The sequence below is a fragment of the Nelumbo nucifera genome, chromosome 1, assembly GCF_055504915.1.
Source record: "Nelumbo nucifera cultivar China Antique chromosome 1, China Antique-T2T, whole genome shotgun sequence".
Lineage (NCBI taxonomy): Eukaryota > Viridiplantae > Streptophyta > Magnoliopsida > Proteales > Nelumbonaceae > Nelumbo > Nelumbo nucifera.
This window is the reverse complement of record NC_142649.1, coordinates 1129171-1154164: the sequence shown is the minus strand read 5'-3', so window position 1 is coordinate 1154164 and position 24994 is coordinate 1129171. Positions and strand designations below refer to the sequence as shown.

Sequence of the window (24994 nt, the reverse complement as noted above, 5' to 3'; positions counted from 1 at the left end):
GAGGGTACCTATGGTATTGATAATTTCATAGATGAAATTGATTAATGTGTTACTGAAAAACAGAATGCTCAAATCTCTAGGGATTACAAATGTTGAGATTCGTGAGGCTCTTGATTCTATGAAGGATCTCAAGGTTCCAGGTCCAGATGGTTTAAATGTATTGTTTTTCAAAACATTCTGGAATATTATTGGAGATTCAGTGTGTGATGTAGTTAAAGCTTTCTTCCATAGTGGAAAACTGTCTAGGATTTTAAATCAGACTTTTGTCACTCTCATCCCAAAAAGGAAGAACCCTGAAACTGTGAATGATTGCAGGCCTATCAGTCTCTGTAATGTCATTTATAAAGTCATTACTAAAATCCTTGTCAATAGGATTAAACATCTTCTAGACAAAATAATATCCCTATATCAAAGTGCCTTTGTGCTGAACAGACAAATTAATGATAATTTCCTAATTGCACAAGAGATGATTCATTCGATGAAAAAGAAGAAAGGAAGCTTTAGGATTATGGCTTGTAAAATTGATATGGAAAAAAGGCATGGGCTATTGAAAAAGTTTTGAAGAAATTTGGCTTTCATGAGAAATGTATTGCATGGGGTTATGGAGTGTATTAAAACGATCTCTTACAAGATTTTAATCATTGGGAGTCCAATAGATGAATTTAAACCCAGTAGAGGTATTAGGCAAGGAGACACTCTTTCTCCTTACATTTTTGTTCTATGTGCTCAAGCTCTTGCAAAGAAGCAAGGGTAAATGAAAAGTAGGTTGGGTGTAGAGTTTCGAGAGGGAGTCCTAAAATTCCCATCCTACAATTTGCAGATGCTTGTTTTATCTTTGCAAATACTACTATTCTTATGTGCTTGAAAGTTAAGGAAATCATTATAAGTTTTCCTAAGGCCTTAGGCCAATGTCCAAATTTTAACAAATCTACTATTTTTTTTTCTTGAAAAATACATTGCATAGATTCCAGAAGATGCTCTCTAAAATGCCCAGAATCCCTTTGGAGACTAAATCCAATTCTTATTTAGGGGCACCCATCATCACTGGAAGATGCTCTCTAATGCTCTCTAATGCTCAGAATGCTCCAAAATATGGTGTTATCAAAATAAACTTTGATGCCTCTCGAAGTAGTGAGGGGAAATGTCTAGTGGCCTGTATAGTCCGGGACCATCTTGGTAAGGTGCTAGCGGTCAAAGCATACAAACTTGGTATTTGTTCCATTAACCAGGTTGAAGCTTGGGCTGCATGGGAAGCCCATGTCCAAGCTTCAAATTTCAGGGAGTTTCCTATCACCATAGAAGGAGATTCGTCTCTTGTCATCTCTTGCCTCAAAAGAAAGGTGGATGTTCCTTGGAATTTGGAAGGTACTATCTCAAGCTGCATACGGAAGAAATATCTGTTTGGAGGAGATATTCACTGTCAACATGTCTACAGACAAGCAAATCAGGCGGCTGATTGGCTGGCTCGGGAAGCTCTTTCTTCTTTTTCTTCTTCTTCTCTAGATTTTAGTATCTTATCTCTTCCCCCTTCTCTTCTTCTTTTTTAGTTTTGAAAATGTATTGAGCTAATTTGATTAGTAGAGTAATGATAAAATTGTCACTTTTATGATTTGCCTTTGTTTAAAATTTAGATATGGAGCAGCTGAGTCAATTCTTGTTTTCCACTAGCTATTGTAAGTATTTGGTTGTGATATTGTAAAGAAGGCATGGGAACTGAACGGTAAACATTTATTAGGTTGGGGATTCTAAGTCATGACATCACCACTAGGTAGGAATGTTGATTGGAACATTTTCTTTATTTAGATAAGCGAATGTTGATTGGAACTTGGCTCATTAGATGGGAATAGACCTGTTCATGGGCCGGGCTTCGGGCCCAACTTTATACTGTCTCGGGCTCGGGCTTCGGGCCGGGCCCATTACAATTTTGACAAAAGCCAAATCCGAGCCCGGCCCATGGACAGGTCTAGATGGGAACAAATAGAAACTTATTAGGCTACTGCCCCCCACCAATTGTGCTATGCTACACATGCAAAAAAATAAAACAAAATTTCTAGCCTTTTTTCCACTATGAATTGGTTAGATGGTTCAGGGAAAACTAATGGAGGAATTAGTTAGATGCTTCCTTATTTATGATTTCGATTCAAGTTTATTTACAATTGTCTCCATCCTTTGTGTTGGAATTCATCTTCATTGAATTTTGGGAGAAGTAGAAGTTTTTTTAAATCAAGTGTTTTGAATGAAACTAGATATTTCTAACAATGAGCGGATGAAATTTGTATTTGTGGCTTAAATGTTTTCAAATGGAGAATGAGCTTTTAAATTTTATTTGTATTTAATGTTTTGATTTTTGTATTTCATTTCAATTTGGATGAATGAAGAAAAAACAAGCTTATTTAATAATTGAAAATAATTATAGGTTATTTGGAACAAATTCCGGGTTATTTGGGTGGGTGGAAAAAAGCGACTGCCACTAAAAAATTCATGGCTACCGCTATATTCAATTTGGCATAAGATCAAAGAGAACTAGAGACAGTCGCAACTACCACTAAAACTAAAACTGCTGCTTAGAATTTAGTCTCTAGTTTAGTGGTAGTTTGTGATTGTTGCTAAAAGCCTTATTTCTAGCGGTAGTTTTTGCCGGTAACACTTTTAGCAACAGATTTTAGGACTTCTATGTTAAAAGTCATTTTTCCTATAGTGTAAGGACTTGAAGTATCCCTTAAACCATCTCGAGAGTTTCTTAGAGTTCTTGCCCATGCACAAAGAAGTGAGCCCTCTTTTTGTCTATAAATGGTAGGGTTCATGATGTGAAAGGGGCCATTTATCCAAAATTTGGACCATTCCATTGATTCCATCACTTTTGGTTTTCATACCCTCAACTCAAACTTAAGGCTGCAACCGAATCAAACTCTAATTGAATAGTTCAGATTCAAATTCAATTAGACTCGATTCATTTTCGATTCTAATCGAGCTTGAGTTGAGTTCGAACCTTGAGATAAGCTCGATTAGTTCTTCGAGCTTGAGCTTGACCAATAAAAATTTGGTTTTGGTTCGATTAACACATACACACACACACACATATATATATATATATACAAATATAAAACTATATTTTTATATTCTATATAATAAGAATATACTATATATTATAAAAATATCATATATAATATACAAATATATTTATTTTTGAGCTTTCTAGCCGAATTGGAACTTGAACTTGAACCTAATAGTATTTTAGTCAAGCCAAGCCAAAACATGCAAAAAATTCGGCTTGACTCAACTCGGCTCAATTGCACCCCTAGATTTAAGTCTGAGCTTTCCAACCCTAACTTGCATCACGATGTTCTTTATTCCCTAAGACTTCCATTTCCATCTCTCTGAACTAGTCTAGTCTTTGACGCCGTTATTCTTCGCAGCTTCTTATTCACTCTCTCCAGAACTTAGACCGTGTTTACAATGCCAAGCCTACATGAATATTTTCCAATTTCTGTGATTCCATAGCACCCACATGGTGTATCTTGCAAACTCAAGAATATTAGCATTCTTTTCATTTTTATCTTTTTAGGTCAGTTTACACCATTTTTTCAACTGTTCATGTTTTTTGTGCTATCTTACAAGTAGTGAGTATATAATCGATCAGTTGTTTCTTCCTTTACACAGAACGGGCAATACCCCTCCACATCTACCCCTCTTCTTTTGAGGTTCTATTTGGTTAGAATTCTATAGAGGAAGACTTTAAATTTTGGTGGGCACTTCAGTGTCCAGATCCTGTTTGCCCAATTTGTAGTGGGGTTAGTTGTTTCCTCGTTCTGTCTACACAAAATGCCATATGCTGATCTCACTCTGAATTTACCTTTTGGATGGCCCCCACACTAGTTCATCCCATGGTTTTTAAAACCGAATCGGTCAGGGGTCCAGTTATTGGTTTGAACGTTCCGATCGTTTGACCCGAATAGTCGGCCCGTTCTAACAAAAAAAAAATAATTTAAAGAATGATCAAAACCGTTCAAATGGTTAACTGGCCGGTTCAGCGGTTTGCTGATCAAAATCAACGGTTTTGGGAAAAAACAGAATCGATCAGGTGATTAGTTTCTGGTTTTTTCAGTCCGATTGTCCAGTTCTGGCCGGTTTTGAAAACCATGGTTCATCCTCTTTTGGATGGGGCGGTATAAGGGGATAGTTCTTCTTTCTTCCCAAATGTTATTGGGATGATATTAACCAGTTTTTTCTGATTTCCGTTCTCACTTTTCATGATCAATATAATTCTTAAATTAATAGGCTAGTAAATGTAGGTTGATGTGAGGGGATTTTCTGATTTCCATTCTCGCTTTTCATCGATTTTTCTCTATTTTCCACTCTCCAAATTGACCCAGATTCCGCCATCATCATTGCCTTACACTAACACCAGTCTCTAAGTGTTCGGTTTAAAGGTAACTATACAAAAATACACCAAATATAATATTAATCAATTATTTATTTATAATAAATATTTAATGTACATCAATCTGATTGGAGGTAAGAGCATACACCGTCTAACACCATCATCACTGCCTTACACTACCATGCATACATTTAGCAATAAGAGCCCATTTAAACACTTCACAAGAGCAGAGGAAGAGGTCCTCTAGAAAGAACGCCATAGGTTTTCCCTATTTTAAATCCATATTGATGTGGAATATCCAAAGGAGTAGAGAGGTGAGAACTTAGAGAGAACAACAACAAAAGTATGTTTTGGGGGAGGATGAACCTTGAGATTTGCCACTAGGGTTTCATCTTGATAGATTTTTTAAGGAAAAATTTTTTAATCTATTTTTATGGTTTAGCTAATTGACTAACTCTATCTTTACTGTCTAAATATTTTCTTAAAATACCCCTAAGTTTTCTGACAATTGTCATTGTTGCTAAATCCTGACAAAAATGATGAAATGTCAATTTACCCTTTCCTTAAACCTCGTCTCAAAAAATTTATCCATAGCGTCGGAGAGGAGAAACTTCATTACCTGCAACGGTTAAGCTGCAACTTCCGATTGGAACCAAAACCAAGGCTTTCTCATCTCCTCACCCATTTTGAGTCGAAATCTTGGATGTTGAGAACGTATAATTGGTTCAACGCGGTGATTTCTCTATTGTTTCTCATCGCTGGGAGATAGACGAACAGGGGATTTTGGATCTGGGAGGTGGAAGGAGGCTTAAGGTTCATAGGACAATGGCGAAAATTTAGGGGACGAGTTGTAGTGGCGGTGACAATCCGAGAAGGGATTTTGGATCTATCGGATCCAAATATGCTATTGCAACGTGTTGCTGCTGAGTTTAAATCCGGTGATGAAACAGGGGAAGTGAACGAGAGAGAGAGAGAGAGAGAGGCCGGAGGTGGTGGGGGTTATCGTCGCTACTGGTTAGCAGAGTCTGATACTACACCTATCCTTGTTTTTCCCATTGCAACCTTTGTTCTCATCTAGGCCACCACTTCTTGTAATCGACAGGGTTATGCATCTCGGACCATAGCTTGTCTGAAAGTAGAAGCTATGTTGGGATCGAAGGCAAACAATAGCTCCAAGTTCAACATCACTCTCAACCGCTCAAGATCTTCTTCATTTCGTCATTCGAGACACATCTATGTGACGGAAAGCATGTTTTGAGGAGACGAAAAGCTTTGTCTTTGGTAGTCTTGATGCAGGAAGCTAGGTTTTTAGCTAGGACCAAGCCATTTAGGGCACCGCCATTTATAGAGGGAAACCTTGGATCTAGAGAACCTCTCCACAAGCCCGACGGGAGAGAAGGAAGAAAACCTAGATTTTGAGATGTGCTGATAGACCCAAATCAGAGAAACCCTAAACACTGTAACATCACCGTTCCGCTCCCGATCTTGGTTCTGTTTGGAAAGGATATTTTAGGAATTTAAAAAAATTATCAATCATGTGATGTTACATGTGAACAGTTTATGATGAATAATTAACGGTAAAGAAAGTTTTAAACAATTATAAAAAATAATAGTGATATTTTAAGATAATATATAAATAATAAGAGTGAATTAATCAATTAGCTAAACCATAAGAAGTTTGTCCTCTTTTTAATCGAATTCAATCTCTTTCTCCCATGGAATTGTGAATTCCTTCCTATATTTCCCTTTTTGAATCCCATTAAACCACTAAAATCTAGTTTCCTCGTGAAATCATTTATACATGCCTTCTAGTCTAGAATTCTAGCAATTTATTTGAATATCCTCCTAGTTATTTGTTATTTGTTGCTTTTGTCCTCTTTTCATTTAGTTTGTTGTTATTGAATAACATTAAAAAATTGATGTCAAATGTTGATATACTCTATCACGAAGGCGATGTGTCGTTAAAGGGTAAAATGGGTAGAGTGGTAAGGATAGGTTTGGTGAAGAAAATATAACATAAATGAACTCTAATACGAAAGAAAGGTAAAAACTAATCTGTCTATTAAACCAGGGGTGCAGATCCAATGTATAGCAAAGATGTCAACCACTTACCGAAAGCAAGAGAACACATTGAGACTGATAGCTTTGACCAATAACATCAATTTTGCAAGCGTTATGGAATTCTTTGTCAATCTTTTCAGTTTAATTAACAGGCCAATTTTTCCTAGTCAAACTTGTAAACCTGAGTCTTTTTCTTTTAGGCATTGATCTATATATTGAAATGCAAAAAACAAATCTGGGTCTGTTTTCGATAAAAATTAAAAGTGTCGCATGATGTCACTTGTAAGTAGGGGCGTCAATTGGACTGGATATGGTCCAATCCGATTCGGTCCAATGTGAGTTTATTAATGGAACAGGTCCAATCCAATCCAATGAATATTTTGGATCAATTTATACAGGTCCATCTCAATGTCTGGACCATTCAATTTGTTCAAATTCATTTTGATTTAGATTGGTTTCAACCCAAACTCGGTCCATCGACATATATATTCTTATCTTATATCAATGGATCAGATATTGGCTTACTCCAACTTAATCAAATATAAATTTGTTACGGACAGATCAAGTCCAATCCAATCTAATAAATATTTTGGACCGAATTAATCCAATCCAATATGTTTTGTTGGTCTGTCCAATTTTGAACTAGGCGGAATCCAATTCAAAATCGGTCCATTGACACCCTTACTAGTAAGCGGAATGTGACGACCAACTAATGAAATGGTAGTATGTGTCATATTATGTCATACTTTGGGGCTTTGAAACCTTAGGGGGTGCAAATAGTTCAAGGGTGCTTTAAGTCATTAACCTTAGGTGTTGATTAGATGGGTACTACCTTTAAAAAAGGGCAAATTATTGATTCCGCCATCTCTCAAATTAGTGACAATTTATAAATAGATGGAGGAATATAACACAATTACACAATTCAATGGGTAGATAGGTGATAAGTGGGAGTTTTACAAAATAAAATAAATAGATAAATATAAATTTGTGAGGTGGGACAGACTATAATTTTCACTTAAAAAGGGTCTAAACCAAAATTTGCATAAAATTCGAAAGTTGATTATTGGAGTTTTTCAAGTAATCTTATGACCTTTTTATTGGAAGTTTATATTGAAGTTTTGATTACCATTGAAATATTTTGATATAAAACACAAATTTTGCGTAAAATATGTTTAGGATGAGGAGGCTATGCAACGAATAAGGGTTTTCTAGTAATAATATTTGATGCTGAACGCAAAGAGTCCGCGTTCTATGAACCCGTGTTTCGAACTCTCTCCCTCCATTTTTTTCATTCTCCTCCACCGATCCTAGCACAACAACATTCACCGGTGCTCTCACTCCATATCGACATTCGTGAATGCGGAAGCCATAGGCGGTGAGAGGGATATAATTCGACATCCGGCATCCAACACCTGTTTTCAGGCCCTTCTTCTTCTTCTTCTTCTTTGTTCAGTGAAACAGGGCCCAGTGTAAACTACGGTTTTTCGACCTGTGATATCCCTCTTGTCGTCAATAAGGTGGAGGAGAATGAAAAAATGGAGGGAGGGAAGTCTTTTGTTTTTTTGTTTTTTTGTCTTTTTGTGTTGAGGGCCAACATTTCTAATTGGCAGGTTTACAGAAAGCGGACATTTGAACTTTTCTTAATAATTTTTAGGTAGGGGTGCAAATGGATCAAATCATGATTCAATTCGGATTAACTTTTGTGATTTGGATCACCCTCTATCAATCCTATCCGATGTATATTATATAAATATAATACATATATGTTATCTATTTATTTATAAATATATTTTTATAAGTATATATATGATGAAAGGGATTAAAAAATACTTATACTTTTTGTTTTTACTTTATTTAAATTAGTACATTTTATTTATTTTTTAATAATTTATTATTTAAAAATAAATCAAATTGAATCAAATTCAAAAATCCAACTTACCAATAAGATTCAAATTATCAGATCCGATCGAATCAAATCTAATCCAACATATAAATAATATTAAATTAGATTCGTCGATCCATTTACAATCCTACTTTTAGAATAGATTTTTCCTATATATATCAGGATAGATTTTTCCTTTCAATAAATATAGAATTCAGTACTCGAGAGAAAAGTTAGATTAAGAGTTGGTAAGAATTTATTATGTTAGCAGTCATACTACGAAATGCTAACTCACAACATGTTTTTTTAGATGGATCGTATATTCGACTCGGCTGTAATCATGGGACCTACTTGAAAAATGAATGCGTATGAGAAAAAATGTGAACTACTTCAAGTAGGACGTGTACGTGCATAATAAATCAGAAAATAAAAACTAAATAGTTTAATAAAGTAGGGGACGGTTGAGCTATCCCCGGTAGGTGGATTGGTTGACAGTCGCTATCAAAACCAAATCCCATTTCTATCCTGGCTAGAGATTAAAACACGTCTAATTTCATTATGTAGCGTTTAATGGACACTCGGATCTGCTGATCGATTGAAGTCTGGATCTGTTTCTCACACAGCGCATCTCACACCGAACTCACATCATGTTTTCGTCGTATATTAGGAACATATTTCATATTTGAATTTATTATTGGGGTTCTAGCAAATAAAGGCAACTTTTTGCCCTGAATATCAATAAAAGAATATTTTTATAAAATAACAAAAATAAAATAGATTTTTTTGAAAAATATCAAGAAAGGGCAATGATACTGTTCATTGTCTTCCTCTACCCTTCCTCTAGTGATGAAAGCCGGAATTCTCTTTCTGTACCGGTGAAGGAAAACCGAAACATGAATATGGTTGTCTCCATTGTGCCACGAACATGAACACGAAGACGAAAACTGAAAGACAAATACAGTGGTTGTCTCCACCTTGAAACCCTTACTAAACCCTTATTGGAGCGGTTCATGATGAATACAGCAGTTTCAAGGAGGTCCTTGCCGCTGCTCCAGTTCCGCTGGCGAGGTTCAGGATGAATATAGCGGTTTCGGTGCTCTAGGGTTTAGTAAGGGTTTGAAGCTCAAACAGGTAAGATCGTTTAACTGGTTGAGGGTGCGGTGCATTAATGAGGAACACATGTGATTATATTGTTTTGGACAACTCCGTGGTTGGTTCCGATTTAGTTGTGAGGTTCAGGATGAATACAGACGTAGAGGAAGACAACAAACAGTATCATTGCCCTTCCTTGATATTTTTCAAAAAAAAGCTACCATATTTTTGTTATTTTATAAAAATATTATATTTTATTGATATTCAGGGCAAAAAGTTGCTCTTTATCTGCAAGAAACCCTTTATTATTCATGAGGAGATCTTTTCAATACTGGGTGGAATGAGTCCGGATCTCTTGCCCACACAAACTCTGCCCACTTCTACCCACATAACATTGCAATCACACATGGAGAACATCTCATCCTCCTACATAGTATTATGCAGGAGGAGATGTTCCCAATTCATGGGGGTAGTGTGTTGTGGGTAGAATTCTCATGGGCAGGTGATCCGGAGTCGGGTGGAATGTGGTTGTGAGGTCTGTATGAGACATGCTCTGTGAGGAATAGATCCCAATTCTGATCGATCGACTCCTATCATTCACTATGTAAACAATCACAAGTGTATACACCATTGTTCCATATTGATGAGTTCACATGATAGTATACAGTCCAATGAAGCACATTATATTTTTTTTTGATAGATAACGGCACCATTTGGTAAGTTTTTTTTAACATCTTTGGAAGATCTGACAGTCAAAAAACATAGTGGGCTTTTATATAAAGATCTTGATAGCCCATGTGAAGACGAGACGAAAAAAGTCAAAAAATTTCATTTAGAGTTTTTCGGCAAAAGTCAAAGTTTTATTTAGAGTTTTCCAAAAATAGCCCAAAATGAGTTTAACGTGAATTACCGAACACAAAAAGATGAGTTCACATCTCCACCCCACAAAAAGTTGCTCCACAACACCCCACAGCACATCTCCGCCGTGTACTGGGAACATCTCTCGATGATAGTACCAGTCCCGATGATATCATCATTGGGAGATGTTCCCAATACACGGCGGGGATGTGCTGTGGGGCGGAGATGTGATATCCGAAAAGACAGCCAAATGGGGCGAATAGATTAAAAGCGAACTGAATATTTACAAAGTTTCTAACATTAAGGAAGCCAGCTAGGATATTCCAAAAAAAAAAAAAAGTGAAGTAACCATCCTGATGATTTTTAGCTAGCATGGCTATCCTATACGCTGTAGTATTATACCTTACGTGGATAAAGTTAATATTACATTACAAAATAAAGAAAGAGTTCTAAATCTTCCACAAAATATTTAGAATTGATATTTGAGGGCCACATTAAGGTTATGTTTGGTTTGACCGAAAAGGTAGGGAAAGGAAAGGAAAGATAAGAAAACCTATACAAGATTTGTAAAGGTTTTTCTATCTTTCCCTTCCTTTCCCTACTTTTTCCTTTAAATCAAACATAGACTAAGGGAGTCTGGTCGAGTAGACATCGATCCCACCCGCAGAGCTATTAGAGGCAAAAAGAAGACCCTGCAAATTATATTGCTTCCAGTTCCGCTTGTTCACTTCCACTCAGAGGACCCATTCTTCCTACACAAGAGAGATCAGCCGTTCATGCAATGCAACCATAAGAGACAGAATTATTCTTAATCAGGCAGATGATCCCGATTAGTAGATCTACAAATTGATCAGTTAATCTTTGTAGACACTCAATGGACAGGGATATTTCGATCCTTGAACACTCTCTCATTCCTCGCAAACCATATAATAAAGGGCTATAACACATGATTTTAAAAAACGACTCGAATTTGACCATTGGTTTTTGGGTCAATAGTTTGATCATCCGTTTTGAATGAATGATCTGTTCTGATAAAAAATTAAAAATAAAAAATAATTAAAAACCATTGAATGAGTTAATGGGTCAATGGTTTGATCGTTCGAATCAACGAATCATTGACTTATTTAATGGTTTTTGATTAGGGACCGGATTTAGGATAAAATAGAACCGATTATCTGGATCGTTCTCAGGCCAAACGATCCGACCGTCCGAATGAACGACGTTTTGAAAACTATGATACAACATAACATGAAAGAATGGAATCAATTAACTCTTTACTGGGGAGAGATTCTATTAATGTGTCCTTCCAAGAATTCTAAAAAACAGGATTTAAATTAATGTTCCACAAACACAGTCCCTCCAAAACCATTGAATAGATTGACGGGCCAATGGTTTAATTGCCTGGCTCAATAAATCGTTGATTGATTCAACGGTTTTTGGCTAGAAACCGTATTTGAGATAAAACAAAACGGATTGCCTGAATAATTCTCAGGCCACAACCGCTGGAGTCAACGATGGTTCTAAAACCATGATACAACTCTTTACTGAGGAGAGATTCTATTAATGTGATTACGTACACAGTCCCTCCAAGAATTCTAAAAAACAGGATTTAAATTGATGTCTCACGCCCGTTGTCTCCGTTCTGTGAGAAATTAAAGTTTATCTCTGATAGGGACGTACCCAAAGATTACTCTCCAAACAAACAGTTGAAAGCGGTGTGGTATAGGGAGTCCAAATCCACCTAACAAGACGAGAATTCAGAAGATAAACGATTATTTACCGGCAAACTAAACTGACGTAAATGATTGACTTTTAATGTTTACATGTTTATGATTCGCAGCGAAGCGAGTATCCGAGCTATAAATACAAAAATCAATTATGATTTTTTTGGATTTTCTTAGGGAGTTTTATTAATTATTCAGTCCTCCCCCTAAACTTTAAACTTTTAGTACAATTTGTACAGTTGGAACAGTAATAAGTGGGGAATGAATCATAGGCTGAGGTGTTGATTAATAAAATTGAAAATTTAATAAGGCCTTTGTTCACTTTTTGGTAAGTTATTTAAATATAATTATTTGGGTAAATTTTTTTTGGGAATCACTTATATGGTTAACTGTATCTATTCATGTTCTTTTATTTCTCAAGTAAAAAAGGAAATGACCATTTTAACTATAAAAATTTATTATTAAAAGGGGCATTTTTATCCCATTTAAGCATGGTTTTTAAAACTGAATCGGTCAGGGGTCCGGTTACTGGTTCGAATGGTCCAATCGTTCGACACGAACAATTGGCCCGTTCTAACAAAAAAATAAAAAATAAAAAAAAAACTGAAAAACGGTCAAAACTGTTCGAATAGTTAACCAACCGGTTCAACGGTTTGCTAACCAAAATCAACGGTTTTGGGGAAAATGGAACTGTTAGGTGACCGGTTCCCGGTTTTTCTGGTCCGACTGTCTAGTCCAGTCCAGTTTTAAAAACCATGCATTTAAGTGTATGAAACTTTCTCCCTAAGTGGAAAAGTTATTTACCCACCTAGGAAATGGGTATTCAGTTCTCTTGGGTAAGTAATACATATAAAAGTAAACTTTCCCTGATCCCCCCACATTAATCCGAAAAAAGAACATGGGATTCTTGATCAATGGAAACCAAAATCCCATTAACCAGATTTCCCCTATCAAAATCCAAAAAAAAACGAACGCCCCTAAAAGTCTAGGTGGAATGATGATTGGTGAAGTCCATTTTTGAGCAGAAATTGGGTCATGTATTCTTGCCAATATGTTGGGTGTTAGCCCCTAATTCTATATTGGGATTTTTCTCTACTTTTTTCTTGGTTATTCTTTCCAAGTTCATTTTCCCTAGGGCCCTAGAAGATCAACTCAAATTTCCTACTCAGTTTTCCTATCCACTCTTTACCCGTCATGAATTGCAATTCATGGCGACTAAAGAGTGGTTAGGAAAAGCTAGTAGAGAAAATCCCTAACAAATGCCATAGTGTGCAACCTCAATGGTTCTGATATGGAAGTGGCTTGCAGTGAGACTTTTACACTTGCTTTCTTTTTCTTGAGATGTTTATATCGAACTTTCAATAGAATGGCTGTAGCTTTCTAATGTTCCTTCTTGTTATGTAAGGGTGTAAACGGATCAAATTCGAATCGGATCAAGCAATACCTGAATTCGAATCCAATTAGAAAATTCGATATCCGACGGATATTGAAAATTAATATCTGAATTTGAATCCGATTAAATATTCAAATATTCTATTTGATTTGAATTTGATTAATTAATTATTTTAGATAATTAATAATATATAAAATATATATTTTATTGATATAAAATACATAAATATATAAATTATTTAATAATTTAAATATTATATATATAAATTATATAAAATATTTTATATATTATATACAAGAATGAAATAATAAGTCGAATTCAGATATTTATCGAATTGAATTGGGTCATATCTGAATTTGAATCTGATTAACTATTTGGTATGAATAAGATCTCTGAATTGACCAATTAGATATTCAAATTATCCGAATTTGATTCGACTATATCGAATATCGGATTTCGGAATCGGATTTTCGAATACCATTTACACCCTATTGTTTTGTAAATACTAATTTTATGTTTATATACATATGTGAATTGAACATTTTCCAAAGTTGGGGGCTAACTCCATTGGCGCTTGGTTTTCGATCAAAGGCTAGGAAGTTGTACAAGATATGTACTATGCTAGGGGTCGTCGAGGATGAATTGTGCAAACAATAAACCACTCGCTACCAAGGCGTTGTTAGGGTGATAGATGACGATTCAAGTTACTTTGTTGCCTAATTCCTTTCTTTTATTTATTTTGCTAAAGCAACATCTTTGCTTGTGGTTTCCTTTCTATTGCCTTGATCGTTTCTTCCATCAATTCATCCTTCACATTTTGAAACAGGTATGTATTCACACCAGTGTCCCAGGCCTAAAGAAACCTTTCTTGAATTCTTCTACTTTTCCAGTTGTTTATGAGCATCGGGCTGGTTGTGTCTCTAACATGGTTTTAAAAAATGACCCAGAAATAGAACCGTTTTGGCCACTGGTTTTTGGGTCGATGGTTTGACCTTCTAGTTTGAATGGACGGTCCATTCTGATAAAAAAAAATTAAAAAATAATTAAAAATAAAAAAAAAACGACCAAAAATCATTGAATGGGTCGATGAGTCAATGGTTCTACTGCCCAGGTCAACAGGTCATTGACTGATTCAATGTTTTTTGGCCAGAGATTGAGTTTGGGGTAAAACGTAATCGGTTGCCTAAACGGTTCCCAGGCCCAACGGTCAGCGACGGTTCAAAAACCATGGTCTCTAATAGTTATTAACGAATTCTGGGTGGCTCAAGTGCAAGAGTGGAAAAACTTTGTGTCTACTCACTCTAGGGCAACAACTATTAAGAAACTGACTCAGGCTCCCCCTACTAAGAAGATGAGAAATAAGAGGGATGAGGCTAGATAAGGATGTGAAGAAGCCTTCACCCAAGAAGCCTTGCATTAGATCTATATATGAGGCAAGCCAAAAGAGTGATTCTACCTGCTAATGAGGGTGAATATAGCTACCTCGAAGAAAGAGACTGATACTTCTACATGACAATGAAGAAAAGGAGTTTCTGGACCATAACTTATTGCTTTTTTTTTGTAAGAATCTTGGTTATTAATGGAACAGTAACATTCAACAAACCAAATTAGTTATGGTTATCATCATCAAGCATTCTGCCAATAAAGCACATTATTCCAATTCTCTACCAACTTGATCTAATATTGTACATCTCATCATTAGACTGGAACTGAAACTCCTATGTCTTCAAAATTCTTACAAAATCTATTTAAATTCTACTTATATTTATATTTTGATCCCTTTATCCAGGTTTCTTAGCTTTTGGCCCCTTTATCCATATTTTCTAGGTTTTGGCCCCTCAATAAAAAATTCTAACTCCTCCCCTGCCCACCGTGTAGATGTATTTACAGTGTGAGATTATGTTGGTAGGTTGTTGGGTTGGACAGATTATCTACAGACTCCATCAATTTCCAAGCATATGTCAAGTCCACGTCTAGTAGTAGTCTACCTTTCTCGGATTTTCCGCCTGGACAGAACCGATCAATTTCCGATCATGCATTTAATTCCCTGCCTTGACAACGAAGCTGATCTATTTCCTTTCCACCCTGCAGGCCTGCATTAACGCCCAACCAAATATTATTGGTCTGCTGTCTAATAAATCCTGAAGTTAAACCAGCTAGAGTTCTGTGAATGTCAACCATGCCGGCAACCATATATAATCACTAATGAGCCACGTCTAAGACTCCTCACTGTTATCTTATTTCATCTGTAACCCTAACCTCAAGTGTCAGTCTTCTAATCAATGAACTTAATGCATTTCTTAATGAGTTAAAGACGGTTGAAACCGCACATTAAATCAGCCTATTGTGTGCTGCCAACCCCAGTGGTTCTGGTTCGACGTCAACTTCAGGAATCAGGACAAAAGCAAATCAGATACCACTAGCTGTCATCATGTACCGATCCGCTTATATATGACAGCAGTACATGCACAGTCCTCCTGAGTCCTGTATCTCCTTCCTGCGAATTAAAGCAATATATCCCCCATTTGTGCTGCTTTATGCTTTGAGGCAGCTAATAGTAAAACTGCAGAGATTCAATGGAGTTGTCATTCATAGGGTATGAAGCTTTCAGCTTAGTATTGCTTCTCTTCATCTCCATGATATGGTACATACAACACAGGAAGGAAGTTCTAACCCAATGGCCATTGCTTGGTTCGTTCCCCTCCCTCCTGCATCACATTCACCACGTCAATGAATGGTCAGTGGAGGTTTTCCTCAAGCATTGCACCGGCTCCGTCGTCTTGAAGGGTCCCATCTACTCAAAACTCGAGTACCTGGCGACTTGCCATCCCAACAACCTCGAGTACATGCTCAAGAGCAACTTCGTCAACTATCCTAAAGGCCCGGATTACAAGGAGAAGTTAGACATCCTTGGCGATGGAATATTCAACATAGATTTTGGGTTGTGGTTAGAACAGAGGAAGATAGCTCACTCATGTTTCAGGTCTTACGACTTCCGAAGCTTCATTGCAGATACGAACAGGAAGGTAATCGGGGACAAGCTTGTTCCTCTGGTAGCTCATATGGCCAGGCAAGGGTGTACGTTTGATTTGCAAGATTTGTTTCTGAGATTCACATTCGATACCATCATGATTATCTTATTTGGAAGAGACCCAGAATGTGTTTCCTTGAAATTTCATCCCAACAAGTATGCCCAAGCCATGGATGATGCACTTGAAGCTGCCCTTTATAGGTTCGCAATGCCCAACTCGCTTTGGAAATTCATGCGTTTATTGAAGATTGGAACAGAGAAGAAATTGGCCGACGCATGGGAAACTCTGGATCTTATGATGTCAGAAAGCATTTCTCTAACAAGAGAAGATATTCTTAAAGGAGTAGAAGGACATAATCTGCTCTATATGTACCTGAAATCTCAAAGAGTAGAAAGAAATGATCTGTCCAAGAGTGGTGAGAAGTTTGTTAGAGATAACATGCTCAACTTCATCTTCGCGGGAAGAGATACAACGGCTTCGGGTCTCAGTTGGTTCTTTTGGCTGGTTGCCAAACACCCTCATGTGGAAGCAAAGATCTTGCAGGAATTAAGGCTTGCTTGCATGAAGAAGGTCAGAAACAAGTGGCCATGTGTGTTTGATTCAGACGATCTCAGATCCTTAACGTACTTGCACGCAGCGGTCTGTGAATCACTACGGCTGTATCCTCCGCTTCCTCTAAATAGCAAGGGAGCTGTTAAAGAAGAAATCCTCCCTGACGGAAGCATCACTCGACCCGGGATGCAGATCATACTCTGCTTTTATGCTGTTGCAAGGATGCCATGGGTTTGGGGGGACGATTGTTCAGAGTTCAAACCAGAGAGATGGATTTCTGAAGATGGGACCTTGGACAATCAACAGATGTCCAAGTTTTTCACTTTCAGTCTTGGGCCCAGAACTTGCATAGGGAAGGAAACAGCAATCAACCAGATTAAGTTGACTGCTGCAGCTCTTCTCTACAACTTCCATGTTCAAGTCTTGGACAGTCAGTCGGTTTCCATAAAGCCATCTCTTGTCCTTCATATGAAGAATGGGCTCTTGGTCAATATAAAAGAAAGAGTAAATTGGTGATATGTTTTATTTAATTATTAATATTGTATGTTCGTTCCCTACAAGCAGCGATATGCATGATTGATTCTATGGCCTGTTACACTAATATTCTTCTTAATATGTACTCAGGATAAGTACTTTTAAAATAACAAGAAAGTTGATTATTTGCTCCCATACAGCTTCAGTTCATAGCAGATTGCTCGCATATATATTTACCGGATGGGATTCCATGTCATAACTGGTTACTGCAGGTTATTTCACATGACATTAACTTTCCTATGAGACATGGGATTTATTATTAATTTTGAAGATATTTGGGTATCAATGGTTTTGCAATAACTTCATCCATGGAGTGACAGCTTTTGTGCCTTTAGTAGTCATATTTTGTCAAATTTTTAAGAAAATTTAACAAAACTTTTTGGGATCTTAGGAGTTCCAATCCTTTATTATTATTATTATTATTATTATTATTATTATTATTATTATTATTATTATTATTATTAATAATAATATACGTACGTTCAAGTTTTAGGTGAGGTCCTTTAATACGTTTTTTTAGCACGCCCCTTAATATGAGAGCCCACCGGGCTTAAATGGAGTTTGAAAGTGTGGACAGGCACACAGCCCCTTAGGCAATCACGGTCGTCATCAATACATATCAATCTAACTCACCACTAGACCTGTTCATGGGCCGGGCCGGGCTCGGGCCGGGCTTTTACTGTGTATTAACAAATTTTTTTATGGCCCGAGCCCAGAAATTTAGCCTATATTATTATTATTATTAATGTTGAAGCAGCTGAATAAAGAGAGAGATAGATTGAAATTATAAAGAAAAGAATAAAATATATATATATATATATATATTAAATTATAAATATATATTTTAATAAATATTATATTATTTATATATTTTATATAATATATAAAATACATATTATATATTTTATAAAATATATAATACTGAGTCGGGCCGGGCCGGGCTCGGGCCGGGCTTTTTTGACAAATCCCGAGCCCGGCCCGAAACACAGTCGGGCTTACTGTGTTAAGCTCGAAGTCAGGCCCGCGGGCCTAATTATATGACCAAGCCCGGCCGGGGTGCGGGCCAGGCCGGGCCGGGCCGGGCCGTCGGGCTACCCGACCCATGAACAGGTCTACTCACCACATGGCCATTGGACTGTTGTGATAGAATACATACTTAAATATCTTCAAAGACTTAAAAAGGTAAACTATATTTTGGGGTAGTGATAGATAAGTATCTGAACTTTAAAATGCAAGACTTGAGTATCTTGAATTCTCAAAATAGACACTTGAGTCCATCATTCTATGGGGTAAAATCATCACTAGAGAATGTCATCATCAGAAAATTTGAATATATTATTTGTTGCCTATGTGAGAACGTCATCATGCGGAGACGTCCGATTACTTGAGAATGATCTCAGAAATACATGATAAGGGTATTTTTGGCATTATGTAATGTTTAACTGACAGAATGGACCTATGTGTCTATTTTTGAAAGTTCAGGGTACTCAAATGTTGCAATTGATCCCTATCTATCACTTCCTCCAAAGTACAGGGTACCTTTCTGTAATTTACCCAAGAATTAAAGATGGTTGAATATACAAATGTTGAGTTCTAGTTATATCCATATGATAGAAAGTCTTCATATGAATTCATCTTTCTTTTGAGCTCAAGAGTAGTAAACAAGGCGGAATATACATTACTACAAGTAGCTGCCAAGGAAACTCTTCAGATAAAGAAGTTTGTCCATGATCTTGGAGTAGTTCCCACTAGCATATTGCCCATCCCCTTGTTGTGTGTAGGGCTGTTCAAATTTGGTTGATAAATCGAAAACCAAAAACCTAACCGAACTAAATTGAATAAGCTAATTTGGTTCAGTTAATTCGGCTATTGGTTTGGTTCGGTTTATATTTAAAAAAAAATCGGTTTTCGGTTTCAGTTCGGTTTGATTGAAATTTTCAACCAAATCGAACTAAAAACTGAACTAATGCTGTTATTTAGTTAAGTATATTAAACATTAATGTTTTATTTAATACTTTATGCTAATTAATAATTATATTTTCCAATGAACAATTAATAATAGTTAATTAAAACCTAGACTCATTATTAATTGTTTATTATTCATTAATCATTAATTACTTTTGAAAATGGCCAATTTGCCAGTTCCCCATTGGCATACAGCTTTGGGCCTATTTTAGCTTTTAATTAAGGGTAAAATACAAAAACCTCCCTTGAAGTTTTTGACAATCATAAAAACCTCCCCAATAATTTTATTTTAGCAAAAACCTCCCCTTTATTTTTAACAAAATTAACAAATATCTCCCTTCCGTCAATAACCAAGACGAAAATGTTAAAGAGATAATCATTTTTTTCAAAATACCTATTTTACCCTTTCTCGAACACTGTTCATCATCTTCCTCACAGTGCAAAACGGCAAAATGAAAAGTAGAAACCCCACAATCAAATTAAAATGACAAGGGCAATTTTAAAATAGGCCCTTCTCACTTTGGCCCAACAACGAATTAATTACCGATACACCTACCAAACAACCTTTCATTGGGTATGTCTGTATATCCTACCCCCCACAACCAAGTGTAGCTGTAGGGGTCAGGGATGGTCTCTCTAGCAGAACTGCCCTCCACTAAAGGTCTGGCCGAAGGACCAGCCAGCAGGGGCAACATTGTAGGAGACTACGCTACGCCCATCACCGGTGGTGAGTGGTGACCTTGAAAGACAGGCTCTGACCATTGAGGTAATTGTTGCTCTGCCAATTTTGGCCCCACCTCCTTGACATTGGTTGCCACCCAGTCCTTGACCCCTTGATGGAGACAGCATGCACATCACCAGCACCTCCGAGACCGGATCTGCTCCTCACACCTGGCGCCACACACGTACATCCTATGAGAACATCTCCCGTACTTATTTGTTATTATTCACGGGAGATGTTTCCAATGCACGGTGAATGTGCATGTGAGGCGCCCATTTGTGAGGAGCAGATCCCTTCACAGCACCTCTGACATTGGTTATGAGGACTAGATTGAAGTATGAATGGCCATTGATGGTGAACCTGATTCCCCCCTCTTTGTGCAAGGAACCTTTCAAAGACCCACAAAAGAAGAGCATATCTATCATCAAGATTCTATTTCTTGGCGTGGGGAGAGAAGGGAACCACCCCCCCTCCCCCACCCATATATGAACATCCACAAAAATCACAAAGACAAGCATGAACATTCAGAAAGCATTAAGCCTAGAAAAATAAACTACAGAGAGAGAGAGAAGAGCAGGACCGGAGGCTGTATTTGGTTTTTTGATAGAAAGTGAGAGAGATTAACAAATTCCCTCAACTTTTTGTCAAACCAAACATAGCTTAAGGTACACTAAGCTAAATAGAGGACCAAGGAAGTACAAAATTACCTTCTATAAGCCACTAGAACAATCCCAACTCTGTACTGAGCAATGTGTTGGAAGACAAGCTGAGAGAGATCAAAATGGTGCTGGGGAGGGTTACACCAACCCCCTGCATTGTTAGGAAGGGCATTGTTGGGTGGGCAGAAATTAGTTGTTGTGACGACAATGGAGCCAAGCAGGCACCACTTTGGGTCGTTCACACACCTAATCTCAAAACAAGCCCCACAACTCGGGCCATTATTGAACAGAGTGTTACTCAGAGATGCAGTACTAGTCCCGTAACCCTGGTTATAGAGGTTTCCATAGCCGCAACCCCTCCTGCAAAGAGGAAAAACAACAATCAAAAGAGAATGTCGAAATAGCTAGTTTTCTAGCTAAGGTACGCCTTGGGTTCTTTATAAAAACCAAAAAAACAAAGAGAGGAACACACGGTGAAAAGAAGGGAAGTATTGCCGTGTGAAGAGAATGTTCCTCATCTCTCTCTCTCACACACACATTCCTCAATCTTCATCAATGACATCTTTGTGTCTGGTGTGGAAGCCTCAGACAAAGAAAAGAAGAAAGAGAGAGCAAGAGGAGACACAGAGATGCCATTAATGAAGATTTAAGAATGAGAGAGAGGGGGGGGGGGATGATGAATAGTGCTATTTTGTGTTGGTGGGGAGAGAGAGAATCAAAGGGAAATTAAAGAAGAGAGAGTGCACCGCCATTCTACGTTTTGCGTTGTGAGGAAGAAGATGAACAATGTTCAAGAAAGGGTAAAATAGGTATTTTGAAAAAGTGGTCATCTCTTTAACGTTTTCCGTCTTGGTCATTGATGGAAGGGAGGTATTTGTTAATTTTGTCAAAAATAGAGGGGAGGTTTTTGCTAAAATGAACTATAGGGGAGATTTTTGTATTTTACCCTTTAATTAATAATAGAAAATTAATTAAAACCATTGGGCTTTGGGGTCATTCTAACTTTTAATTAGTAATAGTTAATAATTAATTAATTAAAACCATTGACTTTTGGGGCCGTTTTAATTTTTCATTAATAACACTTACTAAATGCTTGCCATTTATGTGGAACCAGGGTCAACTAAACCAAATCGAGTCAAATTCGGTTAGGGTTGGTTTGGTTCTAAAATATAATTTGGTTCGATAATATAATTCGGTTATAGGAAATGTGAAAACCAATAGTCGGTTAGGTCCTTGGTTTGAACCTAATCGAACCGAGCCAAACCAATCGATTGTACACCCCTAATTGTGTGATAGCACATGGACTATAGCTCAAGTTAAAGAATCAAAAGTACACTCAAAGTCAAAACACATTGAGAGGAAATATCACATCATTTGAGGAATTGGGGGAAGATGAGACATTTAAATATAGAAGGTAGCATAAGCTAAACATGTTCATTATGGGTTAGGCTTGGGCTTATCTTTTCTTTTTCCAAACTTTGGATGGGCCCAACCTAAAGCTCATGCCCAAAATTATACAATCTAAAACTAAGACCAAAATCTGATTCGTGAATAGGTCTAGCATTAGTAGATAATGTGACAAACACATTGACTAAGCCATTATTACAAAAAGTATTTGAAAAGCACATGCATGAAACTTCAATTTATACGTGATTGGACTGAATTATTATACAATTTGTGCCCTAAGCTCTAATAGAAAAATGTAAAATGAAATTACTATGAATGAAAGTCAATATTTCATGTGCCACTTGGTATGTTTTTGTGAGTTTCTCTCAAGTCTTGTTGGCCTTATAGGGGTCAGCATTATCCCTTAAGGACACAAGGGGCCTAACATCCCCACCCACAATAAGGGATTAATGCTATGCCTTCACCATCAACTCAAGCTTTTGGCATAATGGTAAAGTGTCATCGAACAATGACTTGGTATCAAAGCAACGTTGTACGTTTGAGTCCCCCGAGTAACGCTGAGGGGGAGACTATTGGTCTTATAAGGGTCAGTGTCATCCCTTAGGAACTCAAAGGGATTAACATCCCCACCTACTACAAGGGTTTACTGCTTGGCCTTCACCATTAGGTTGAGCTTTTGGCATAATGGTAAAGTGCCCTTGAACAATGACTTCTTGTTACCTAGTTTGCTAAACCCAAGAGGGGGTGACTAGGGTATAACTTAAAACTTTTCCCAAAACCAAGAAATCTCTAGGCTTCCTTGAATGGTTAGAACCGAGTGTAGCAAAATGAAGGCTGAGTGTGTGCATTTGTTCAATGTTACAGTTGAAGAAAGTGAATGAACAACAACTTCAACTAACAACAACAAATAATTTGTAGCTAAAATGTAAATGAACAAGATGATGAAGTAACGACTGCAAGTATGTGCAGTAGATGAGCAATAGAATAAAAAAACTGCAACAGGTAAACATAAGAAACAATAAATTTGCAACTTAGGCTCTGTTTGTTTGCGATACAAACGCTAAACCGGTGTATTTATGTACCCTGGTTTGTGTTTGCGAGTGATTGTTTGAAATGTAAAAAAGTAATGATTATCAGAGCAAAAATGTATTTTTTGACAGTTTTTTACTCTGAAAAGAGAACATTATTGTACATATTTTTTTGATACAATTTTGTTCTTTTGATAATTAACTTTTTGACCAAAATTAATGCATTGGAATATAAGATAGTTGGAGCATTTAATGATGGGCCCACACTTTTGCACCGACTTCAAACAAACAAGATCAATGCAAAACTGGTTTAAAATGTGAACCGTGTTTGCATTCATGAACCGAAAAATGGGTAAATATGTAATGTACATATTTGCATTTGCATTGCAACCAAACACAGCCTTAGGCTCAATTTGGAAGGAATACAAATACAAATAGTAGAGTGCAAAACCTTGTATTCTGTATTATTTTATATATATTTGTACTGTACATATTTGTAGTTATAGTTTTTCCAAACTGAGCCTTATGAGCAAGATGGTAAGATGGTATTTGCAAGTACGTTCTTTGTGCAAATTAAAGAGCAAGAATAAATTAAAGCACAAAGAAAGAAGAAAAGACAATGTACACATATTTTTATAGAGGTTTGGTAGAAAGCTTGCCTATGTCTATTACATCAAATATCCTTTAAGGATTTCTATTAAAAAAGCAATTGGACTTCACGAGCATCAGCAAAGCCTTTATAACCGTGAAGGTTTTTCAAGGCTCTATAGCCTTGGATGGGCTTCTGAGTGCTACTCAAACTCAGCAAAACTTATGGGTGCTTGCCCAACCTAAAGTAGTAGATCTTCATGGTCTCTACCAAATCCTGATTGGAATTTTAGGTCTCGATCAAAACCTCTACTAGTGTTCTCATCCTTGAGTACTGCTCGTTTGCATCAGATATTACATTGAAGCTCAGATACATGAATGTCCCCTCAATAGACTGATAGAACAGATACAATTCAAAAACTAGCCCAAATACAAGACAATACTATGGAGAATAAGGGATTAAATGTGACAAACTCTCTCAAAAGCTCTAGGGTTGTCACATTCCAACCCAAGGGAAGCACAAAAGAATTAAACTCATGGAAGCACATGAATCCCTTTGGTTTTCTTGCAAAACCCATCCATCTTCACATGCTTTTCACACATTTCTTCCTCTTCTTATACAACTTTATATGCTAAAGAATATAGTCGTTTTTTACTATTATTTGAACGTTGGAGCTCATTAATCCTCTATTGGTACAATTTTAAAATATTTTCCAACTTCTTTGAATTTCCAAGGAGGATAGAGACATCAAATTTCAAACAGTTGAATAGAGATCATATGAAAAGTTTTTCTTCATGTTTCGGTTGACTAATACAAATTATCAATTGACTACAATGTCCCAAGTCAATGTTGTCAAGGATAGTTGACTATAGGTTCATAGGTAATCTACTATAGAGTGACTTTGCTCTCTTATGTCAAGGGTAATTGTCTATAGGTTTTAGGTAGTTGACTACATGCACTATTTACAACATTTTCCTATGGAAAATAGTCTTAATACTTTCTTTTGATAGTTTACTACTTTAACAATTTTAACCTTATAGCATTTATAGATTTTCATTCCAAAGGCTTGAGAATCAATCTCTTTCTAAACATGATTTTTCACATTCTTAACTCAAT

At 36.8% G+C, this 24994-nt stretch overlaps 2 pseudogenes; one reads left to right on the top strand and one right to left on the bottom strand.

Moving 5' to 3' along the window:
- The first annotated feature begins 15967 nt into the window (after positions 1-15967).
- LOC104586107 (alkane hydroxylase MAH1 pseudogene) lies at positions 15968-17491 on the top strand (annotated as a pseudogene).
- A 2488-nt stretch (positions 17492-19979) lies between these two features.
- LOC104586106 (expansin-A1-like) lies at positions 19980-24480 on the bottom strand (annotated as a pseudogene).
- Positions 24481-24994: the final 514 nt, after the last annotated feature.